The sequence below is a fragment of the Micropterus dolomieu genome, linkage group LG23 (assembly GCF_021292245.1).
Source record: "Micropterus dolomieu isolate WLL.071019.BEF.003 ecotype Adirondacks linkage group LG23, ASM2129224v1, whole genome shotgun sequence".
Classification (NCBI taxonomy): domain Eukaryota; kingdom Metazoa; phylum Chordata; class Actinopteri; order Centrarchiformes; family Centrarchidae; genus Micropterus; species Micropterus dolomieu.
Genome location: NC_060172.1, coordinates 3,605,781 through 3,616,188, shown reverse-complemented (window position 1 = coordinate 3,616,188; position 10,408 = coordinate 3,605,781).

Below are 10,408 nucleotides of genomic sequence, written 5' to 3'. Positions count from 1 at the left end.
TCTCGCCCGCTCTATATGTCACCGGGTCTCTTTCTCGCCCGCTGTATATCACCTGTTCTCTTTCTATGTCACCTGGTCTCTTTCTCGCCCGCTCTATGTCACCCGGTCTCTTTCTATGTCACCTGGTCTCTTTCTCGCCTGCTCTATATTTCACCTGGTCTCTTTTTATGTCAGCTGGTGTCTTTCTCGCCTGCTCTATATTTCACCTGTTCTCTTTCTATGTCACCTGGTCTCTTTCTCGCCTGCTGTATATGTCACCTGGTGTCTTTCTCGCCCGCTCTATATATCACCTGGTCTCTTTCTCGCCCGCTCTATATGTCACCGGGTCTCTTTCTCGCCCGCTGTATATCACCTGTTCTCTTTCTATGTCACCTGGTCTCTTTCTCGCCCGCTCTATGTCACCCGGTCTCTTTCTATGTCACCTGGTCTCTTTCTCGCCTGCTCTATATTTCACCTGGTCTCTTTTTATGTCAGCTGGTGTCTTTCTCGCCTGCTCTATATTTCACCTGTTCTCTTTCTATGTCACCTGGTCTCTTTCTCGCCTGCTGTATATGTCACCTGGTGTCTTTCTCGCCCGCTCTATATATCACCTGGTCTCTTTCTCGCCCGCTCTATATGTCACCGGGTCTCTTTCTCGCCCGCTGTATATCACCTGTTCTCTTTCTATGTCACCTGGTCTCTTTCTCGCCCGCTCTATGTCACCCGGTCTCTTTCTATGTCACCTGGTCTCTTTCTCGCCTGCTCTATATTTCACCTGGTCTCTTTTTATGTCAGCTGGTGTCTTTCTCGCCTGCTCTATATTTCACCTGTTCTCTTTCTATGTCACCTGGTCTCTTTCTCGCCCGCTCTATATATCACCTGGTCTCTTTCTCGCCCGCTGTGTCACCTGGTCTCTTTCTCGCCCGCTCTATATTTCACCTGTTCTCTTTCTATGTCACCTGGTCTCTTTCTCGCCTGCTCTATGTCACATGGTCTCTTTCTATGTCACTTGGTCTCTTTCTCGCCTGCTCTATATGTCACCTGGTCTCTTTCTATGTCACCTGGTCTCTTTCTCGCCCGCTCTATATGTCACCTGGTCTCTTTTTATGTCAGCTGGTCTCTTTCTCGCCTGCTCTATATTTCACCTTTTCTCTTTCTATGTCACCTGGTCTCTTTCTTGCCTGCTTTATATTTCACCTGTTCTCTTTCTATGTCACCTGGTCTCTTTCTCGCCCGCTCTATATGTCACCTAGTCTCTTTTTATGTCACCTGGTGTCTTTCTCGCCCGCTCTATATGTCACCTGGTCTCTTTTTGTCACCTGGTCTCTTTCTCGCCCGCTCTATATGTCACCTGGTCTCTTTTTATGTCACCTGGTGTCTTTCTTGCCTGCTCTATATGTCACCTGGTGTTTTTCTCGCCCTCTCTTTATGTCACCTGGTCTCTTTCTATGTCACCTGGTCTCTTTCTCGCCCGCTCTATGTCACCTGGTCTCTTTCTCGCCCGCTCTATATATCACCTGGTCTCTTTCTCGCACGGTCTATGTATCACCTGGTCTCTTTCTCGCCCGGTCTATATTTCACCTGGTCTCTTTCTATGTCACCTGGTCTCTTTCTTGCCCGCTCTATATGTCACCTAGTCTCTTTTTATTTCACCTGGTGTCTTTCTCGCCCGCTCTATATGTCACCTGGTGTCTTTCTCTCCTGCTCTGTATGTCACCTGGTGTCTTTCTCGCCTGGTCTAAGCTAGTCTGTCGTGAATGCAGTGGAGCGTGGATTAAAACCCAGCAGCTAGCTTGCTCAGAGCTTTAGTGGTCCACCTGGTGGCGTCAGAAGCCCACATGCAATGCATGCTGGTACATGGAAGCGTTCACCGTCGACACTGACAGGACGTCCACATAAAAGGTGCCGAAGTTAAAATCATATCAAACTTCTGTTTCCAGCTAACTGATTTTATTCAGTATGAATCACGTCTGAACCAAGTGGAGGTGACATAAACTGGTGCTGATCTGTGATTGGTTGAAACATCATCTGTTGTGATTACCTCAGATGTGAGGGCAGGACTTTAGAGCGGAGCTGCTCCCTAAATGAAGATGAATTCATGTTCAGGGCTGCAGGTGTTCAACAGCTGCACAGATTAAACACAAGGTCATCAGGTCATGATGTCATGAGGTCACATGACAAAAAGAGGTTCAGAAAACGGAGAGGCCATAATCTATAATCCATTAATTAATGAAATTTAATTACCACATCTGCTGGTCCGTAACCCCCCGCTGTGCAGACTTTTCAAAATAAAAGCATCTCAAGGGTTTGACGTATTGTTTTCAGATCTGAGTAGTTTACGTCACTGGGACGATTGTTTTCTGGGACCCAGTTTCTCAACCAGGGGTAAATGGACCTTTAGTGGTCTGAGACAACATTACAGGTGGTCCATATTCAAATAAATAAGTTCTGTAGAATCCGGGTAGAGTACTTGAGAAACCTGGTTTCAGCAGGTTTCTAAGCGGGTCACACTGAAAGTCTGAAGCCTGTTCGGTGTAAATGACACTCGTTTCATGGCGGTGATTCTTTCCTCTGTGTGTGACAGATTCTGCATCAGGCTGCGAGCTATTAGAAACGGTATTTGAGTCATGCAGTCAGACGTCTAACAGAAGCTTCAACTGAACGGTTAATGACCTCACTGTTGCTCTGCAGATTCAGCTTGAAGCTGAAACATCAGCAACATGCTGGTGACGGTGAGAGGAGGATCTGCTGAGGTTGAATTGTTGGTGATACAATAAAATGACCAGAGCTCAGCGTTTGAGGTAAAACACCTTCTGAAATTTCCAAATGGACGTACAGAATAAAACAAGTGATAATGAACTGATTTAAACCAACAACACCTCTGAGTTTAGTCTGGAAACAGCAACCGTCACTTTCTTTCTACCTTTTCTCTTTCATTTCTTTGAAAATAAAAACAAATCTAACAGTGTCAAAATGCAGAGGCAGAAAATAAGTAAACTTCCGCTCTCCTGCAATAAAAAATACAGAATAAAAACCACCTGAAGAAGAAAGATTCAGACTTACCCTTTAGAAAACGTCTCCACGACTCCTTCAACAAGTCCAAACGTCTCTTCTTTTCCTTCACTTCCTCCTTTTTTCAGTCCAAAATCACAGATTTACAATCTGTACATCTCTATCTTCAAATCTTCACCTCCTCCTCTGTTTCTCCTCTTCCTCCTCTGTTTGTCCTCTTGTTCCTCTTGTTTCTTTGTTCCTCCTCTTCTTCTCCTGGATCCACGTCTTCTCTTCTGCTCTGAACTGAAACTTTTTTCTTCTTGTCTATAAAAAGATTCCACATCTAAACACCATCATCTCTCTCTCTCTCCCTCTCGCTCTCTTTATTGGAGCTCTGTGATTGGCTGACAGTCAGTAGTTATGTAGAAACCCTCCTCTCTCTCTTCAGGTTGTGTTTCTTTGTTCTGCTCTTCTTCTGTGGTGTTTCTACCTATGTCCTCTGACAGAAGTGACAGAACATCTCTATATTTAAACGCTTACAGTACGTGCAGCACAGTAGCCATGTGTATAATGGTAGTGATCCATATACATTTTTTTTCATTAGATAATGATAAATATTTTGTGGCAGTTGATCATGTGACATTTCCTTCATGCACTTGCTGTGTGACTGTAGATACACTATGTTATTATCTATAAAACACATGATAACCTTAATTAGCCTTGTTGAGCTCATTAGTGAGCGGGTCAGATCTGCAGAAGAGATAAGGAGACGTGTTGTAGAGGATCAGTTTACTGAGGGACTGAAACGTGTTTTCACATGTAGAGTTTTATCATCGTTATATCAGGAAGTTAATGTGAATCTGCTGCAGAGAAAAGCTACTCACCTTTCTGAGCTGCCAGAAATCCAATTCACCGCCCAACAGATTTTTGATCAATCAGGTGATCGAGCCGTTGCTTAATTAGGTGATTAATCATTCGTCGTGGCGTCAAACTGAATGTCAAACTGATCTGACAGAAATTTCTAAACTGGCTCAGAGGCAGATTCTGTCCTCATCTTCACCTCCTATAATGTGTGATGATGTCCTGCAGGTATGCCAACAAATGACCAGAGGAGTGTGGGACACGCCGCCGACGCACTGCCGTCTTGAGAGGACGGCAGGTGGAGCAGACGCATCACTTGCCAACAGGTAATTAAAGGCGTTCCCGCCCGCCTGTGAGAATGAGGCCGATGCACAAATGAATCATTCTGTGTCAGCAGCAATTTGCCCTGACAGAAATTACTACAAGGTGTTTTAATATTTATAAAGCTGTTCACCAGCTCTGAGTCTTTGGCTACACGGGTTTCATTCAGCTAGCGAGGGTTTAAAACAAAGGTTCACCATCCATTAAAAGCAGTCTGACCTTTTCCTGCTGCCTGGTGGATGAGCACTGTCACACCAGGCTAATTCCAGCAGGGCCACGCAGAACCTATCAGACTGTACTGAGGGAAGCAGCTGACCTGAGACCAGTCCAGACAACATGTTGGTTAAAGTGGTCTGACTGGAGTCTCCTGTTGTTCTGTCAGGTCGACTCTGAATCACTTCTTCTTCTTCTGCTGCTGCTCTTTTCATTCGCTGGCGAAGGTTTGCTTTGCTAACCCTCTTCATCAGTTTGTCTCTCCGTCTTACCTGGAAGACAAAGACACTGAGCCTGGACTCGTGGTCTGAGGTCTGAGCCTCTGCTGAGAAGGTTTCCTGTTTAGTACATAACATGCTGATCAGATGTCTGACATGTGTTCTGTATTCAGTTACACTTTCATAATGAGCTCTGAACAGACATGTTTCAGCCTGAAACTGTGAAACACATTTGTGCTCCCAGCTGCAGCGTGCTGTGGATTTACTGTCTGCTTGAGTTTTATATAACCTCTTATTGTTGGTTCAGACCTCCAGTGTGTGCTGAGCTTCATAATGAAGCTGAGAGTCTCAACACTCCACATGTTAATGAGCCATTGGTTATTAGCATTTGTGAGAGGAAGCAGCAGAAATGTCCTTTTATCCTCATTCATGATGGACGTATGTTTCATACATTATTCATATCACACATCTGCATATGGAGAATTTAAATCACATGAAAACTCTTTTAATATTGAAGAAATATAAAACTGTTTCATTAAAAGCTGATGGGCTCATTTAAATAATAGAATCTATAATTATGCCCACACAAAGATCCAGTCACACATTTGATTTGTTTTCTAGAAAACACGGATTTACTACATGTACTGCAGCCTCCCTCACATCAGCTAAATGTTTATAGCAGACTAGAAAGGGTCCACTTTCTGAAGGAAAATAAGGCGTGTGGGAAAGTGCACAATTAAACAGGGTAGACAGTATTAAACAGGTTCAAACGCTGTGAACAGGTAACAACAGCGTAAACAGTTGTTAACAGTTGTTAACAGTGTAAACAAGTTTTTAACAGTGTAAACAGTGTAAACAGGTTCAAACAGGTGTAAACAGGTGTAAACAGGGTTAAACATGTGTAAACAGGGTTAAACAGTGTAAACAGGTTCAAACAGGTTCAAACAGTGTAAACTGGTTCAAACAGTGTAAACAGGTTCAAACAGGTGTAAACAGGGTTAAACAGTGTAAACAGGTTCAAACATGTGTAAACAGGGTTAAACAGTGTAAACAGGTTCAAACAGGTGTAAACAGGTTCAAAAAGTGTAAACTGGTTCAAAACGTGTAAACTGGTTCAAACAGTGTAAACTGGTTCAAACAGTGTAAACAGGTTCAAACATGTGTAAACAGGGTTAAACAGTGTAAACAGGTTCAAACAGGTGTAAACAGGTTCAAAAAGTGTAAACTGGTTCAAAAAGTGTAAACTGGTTCAAACAGTGTAAACAGGTTCAAATAGGTGTAAACAGGGTTAAACAATGTAAACAGGTTCAAACAGGTGTAAACAGGGTTAAACAGTGAAAACAGGTTCAAATAGGTGTAAACAGGGTTAAACAATGTAAACAGGTTCAAACAGGTGTAAACAGGGTTAAACAGTGTAAACAGGTTCAAACAGTGTAAACTGGTTCAAATACTGTAAACTGGTTCAAACTGGTGTAAACAGGATTAAACAGTGTAAACAGGTTAAAACAGGTGTAAACAGGGTTAAATAGTGTAAACAGGGTTAAACAGGTTCAAACAGGTTCAAACAGTGTAAACAGGTTCAAACAGGTGTAAACAGGTTCAGACTGGTGTAAACAGGGTTAAACAGTGTAAACAGGGTTAAACGATGTAAACAGGGTTACACAGGTGTAAACAGGTTCAAACAGTGTAAACTGGTTCAAACAGTGTAAACAGGTTCAAACAGTGTAAACAGGTTCAAACAGGTGTAAACAGGGTTAAACAGTGTAAACTGGTTCAAACAGGTGTAAACAGAGGTGTAAACAGGGTTAAACGGTGTAAACAGGGTTAAACAGTGTAAACAGGGTTTAACGGTGTAAACAGGGTTAAACGGGTGTAAACAGGTTCAAATAGTGTAAACAGGTTCGAACAGGGTTAAAGAGTGTAAACAGGTGTAAACAGGTGTAAACAGGGTTAAACAGTGTAAACAGGTTTAAACAGGGTTAAACAGGGTTAAACAGTGTAAACAGGGTTAAACAGGGTTAAACAGGGTTAAACAGTGTAAACAGGGTTAAACAGGGTGTAAACAGGTGTAAACAGGTTCAAACAGTGTAAACAGGTGTAAACAGGGTTAAACGGGTGTAAACAGGGTTAAACAGTGTAAACAGGTTCAAACAGTGTAAACAGGTTCAAACAGTGTAAACAGGTTCAAACAGGTGTGAACAGGGTTAAACAGTGTAAACAGGGTTAAACAGTGTAACCAGGTTCAAACAGGTGTAACCAGGGTTAAACGGTGTAAACAGGGTTAAACAGGTGTAAACAGGGTTAAACAGTGTAAACAGGTTCAAACAGTGTGAACAGGGTTAAACGGTGTAAACGGGGTTAACAATGTAAACAGGGTTAAACAGGTGTAAACAGGTTCAAACAGTGTAAACAGTTTCAAACAGTGTAAACAGGTTCAAACAGGTGTAAACAGGTGTAAACAGGGTTAAACAGTGTAAACAGGGTTAAACAGGTGTAAACAGGGTTAAACAGTGAAAACAGGTTCAAACAGGTGTAAACAGGTGTAAACAGGTGTAAACAGGTGTAAACAGGTTCAGACTGGTGTAAACAGGGTTAAACAGTGTAAACAGGTTCAAACAGGTGTAAACAGGTTTAAACGGTGTTGTTGTCTGCATGAGAGATGTTGTGTAGGAGTTACCGTTGAAGCGTAATCACTAAAAGTACAAGACAGTTTAAGGCAGGAAGTAGATTTCTCAGTTTGTGTAGCTGAGTAACATTGAAGCGTTGGAGGTGACAGCTGAACGGAGCTGAAATGTCAGCTGATGTCAGAGAAATCATAGCTGCTGAATTGAACATTAAAGAAAGGTTGAGGCGTGTTAACGTTAAATCCTTGTGTACTAATACACTGCCTACCACATACTCAGTCAGCATGTACTGCACACTGAGTATTAAATGATGGATGAGGTCATTACCAGCAGAGTATTCTCAGTGAAGTCCTCAAACAGAACGTCTTCTCTGCCTCACATGACCATCGATCACCGGTGAGCCACATTACCTCGTCCCCTCCCTGTGATACCTCACAGAAGGATTTCCAAAATAAAGAATTAAGATGAAATAACTACAGCTAGACTATAACTCCAGAAGAAGTATAGCCTGTTAAAAAATGCACTGCACTGAGCAAGACGGCGATTAAAATCACACAGGTTGGTCTGGGTGGTGGTGGCGTATAGATAAGACACTTACCTTTGGTGTGGAAGACCTGGGTTCAATTCCCCCTGTGAGACATCCACCCTTTACGTAATTACGTAAGTATAGCCTGTTAAAATTAAAAGATTGTTAAAAAACTTACATCGTGGTCCCAGTCCGGCACTGGGCAGTGTGAGATGACCTGCAGCCCTGTTCAGACTCAAACCCGGGCCGCTGTATGAGCTATCAGGTGTCCTTCATCACTTCAGCTGAAGCCCTGACCAGGTAGAGTTGCCTGGAATCAGACTTTAATGCATCACATCCAGCTGTGGAGCTAACGCACATCACTGAACCAGGCTGTATGACATGAGCCAGACCATTTATATTCCATTTACTGACGCTTTTATCCAAAGTGACTTACAATTGCTATACATGTCAGAGGTTGCACGCCTCTGGAGCTACTAGGGGTTAAACGTATTGCTCAGGGACACAATGGTGGATGTCTCACAGGGGGAATTGAACCCAGGTCTCCCACACCAAAGGCAAGCGTCTTATGCGCCACCACCACCCAGACCAACCTGTGTCATTTTAATCGCCGTCTTGCTGAGTGCAGTGCATGATGGGTAGGGACTTTGACCGACTTGCTGCAGTTCCTCGACTGCGGACAGGCAGATCTGTGGAGGCTGCGAGGGAAGCTGGAAGCGATGTCACTCTGCCGAGGCGGATCAGGAGCAGGTTTGGCTCAGACTCATCCAGAACGAGCCTCCACAACACCTCCCACCTCCACTGAGACCTGAAGGCTCCCTCCTCACAGAGAAACTGAGAGTCTGTTTTAGAAACACACGTCTGTTTATCGTAAATTTTATTCTTCACTACGTTCCCTCGTGCTGCTGAGGAAACTTCTCATCTTTATCTTCTCGTTTCACTGTGACATTTCTGTGAAGGTTTGCTTTCTGTGGGAGGGTTTTATTTATTTATTTGTTTGTGTGTAGGAGGTGTGAGGACATGGACGTGTGATTACAAAGAACAAACACAAACAGACGATGATTTATGTCTCAGTCAGAACACTAAATAATCTACTAGACTATAAAATACTTTGACTTCCATCCGTCTCTTCTGCTTCCTGTCGAACACCATCGCCAGGTCTTCTGAGTTCACAGCTGAAGTTCATCTCACATCACAGGAAAAAGTTACTGAAGTGTCTGAATGGATTGACTGATCAATCACATGATCCCGAGCCGAACATGATCATTTATCATTATTAAATAAAAATCTGTTTTTAGTTTGATTCAACAACCAACGCTGTTGTTGATAATATTCAGAACATGTTTTCTACACGCTGGAGTTTTATTAACCACGTCTTCTCCTCTTGACTTTTCAGTTCTGTGGCTCCCTCCCCCTCACAGTGTCTGGGGGCGGCAGCAGTCCCTAAGGGTCCAGAGTGTGGACTGGTAGCTGGAGCCAGCTCACCTCCTGGGCTGTGTGTGCGTAAGAACAACAATGAGAACACCGCTTGCGTGATTAATAGAGTACGTCGTCTTCTTCTTCCCACCAACAACATGAAGACCCAGATACATTGGTTTGGGTGACATAGACCAGAAAGTCACCTTTCCTCTGGAGATCATTCCCACCAGTCTGAGACCAGGTGCCCCCAGTAATTCCTCTGCCTGCATTTAAATGGCCGGGTGCAACTGTGTGTTCACTTTGTCACGCTCAGCCATGTTTTTTGTTCACTTTCGGCGCCATGCACCACCGTGCGCCTGGAACGCTTTGAGGTTGGAAGTTGGATATTTCAGCTCAGACATTTCCCAGTTCCGAGTGGTCTGGAATGCGGCATGTCCCTCAAACTGTACCTCCTTTCCTGCCTATCTGTGTCTGTCTGTGTCTGTGTGTGTGCTCAGTGTGTGTGTTCAATGTGTATGTGTGTGTGTGTTCAGTGTGTGTGTTCAGTGTGTATCTGTGTCTTTCTGTCTGTTCAGTGTGTGTGTTCAGTGTGTGCGTTCAGTGTGTGTGTGTGTGTGTGTGTGTCTGTCTGTGTATGTGTGTTCAATGTGTTTGTGTTCAGTGTGTTCAATGTGTGTTCAGTGTGTTCAGTGTGTGTGTGTTCAGTGTGTGTGTGTGTTCAGTGTCTGTGTGTGTTCAGTGTGTGTGTGTGTGTGTGTTCAGTGTGTGTGTCTGTCTGTGTCTTTCTGTCTGTGTATGTGTGTTCAATGTGTGTTCAATGTGTTCAGTGTGTGTTCAGTGTGTTCAGTGTGTGTGTGTTCAGTGTGTTCAATGTGTGTTCAGTGTGTTCAGTGTGTGTGTGTGTTCAATGTGTGTTCAATGTGTGTTCAATGTGTTCAGTGTGTGTTCAGTGTGTTCAGTGTGTGTGTGTTCAGTGTGTTCAATGTGTGTTCAGTGTGTTCAGTGTGTGTGTGTTCAGTGTGTTCAATGTGTGTTCAATGTGTTCAGTGTGTGTTCAGTGTGTTCAGTGTGTTCAGTGTGTGTGTGTTCAGTGTGTTCAGTGTGTTCAGTGTGTGTGTGTGTTCAGTGTGTTCAATGTGTGTTCAGTGTGTGTGTGTGTGTGTGTTCAGTGTGTGTGTCTGTGTGTGTGTGTTCAGTGTGTGTGTGTGTGTGTGTGTGTTCAGTGTGTTCAGTGTGTTCAATGTGTGTTCAGT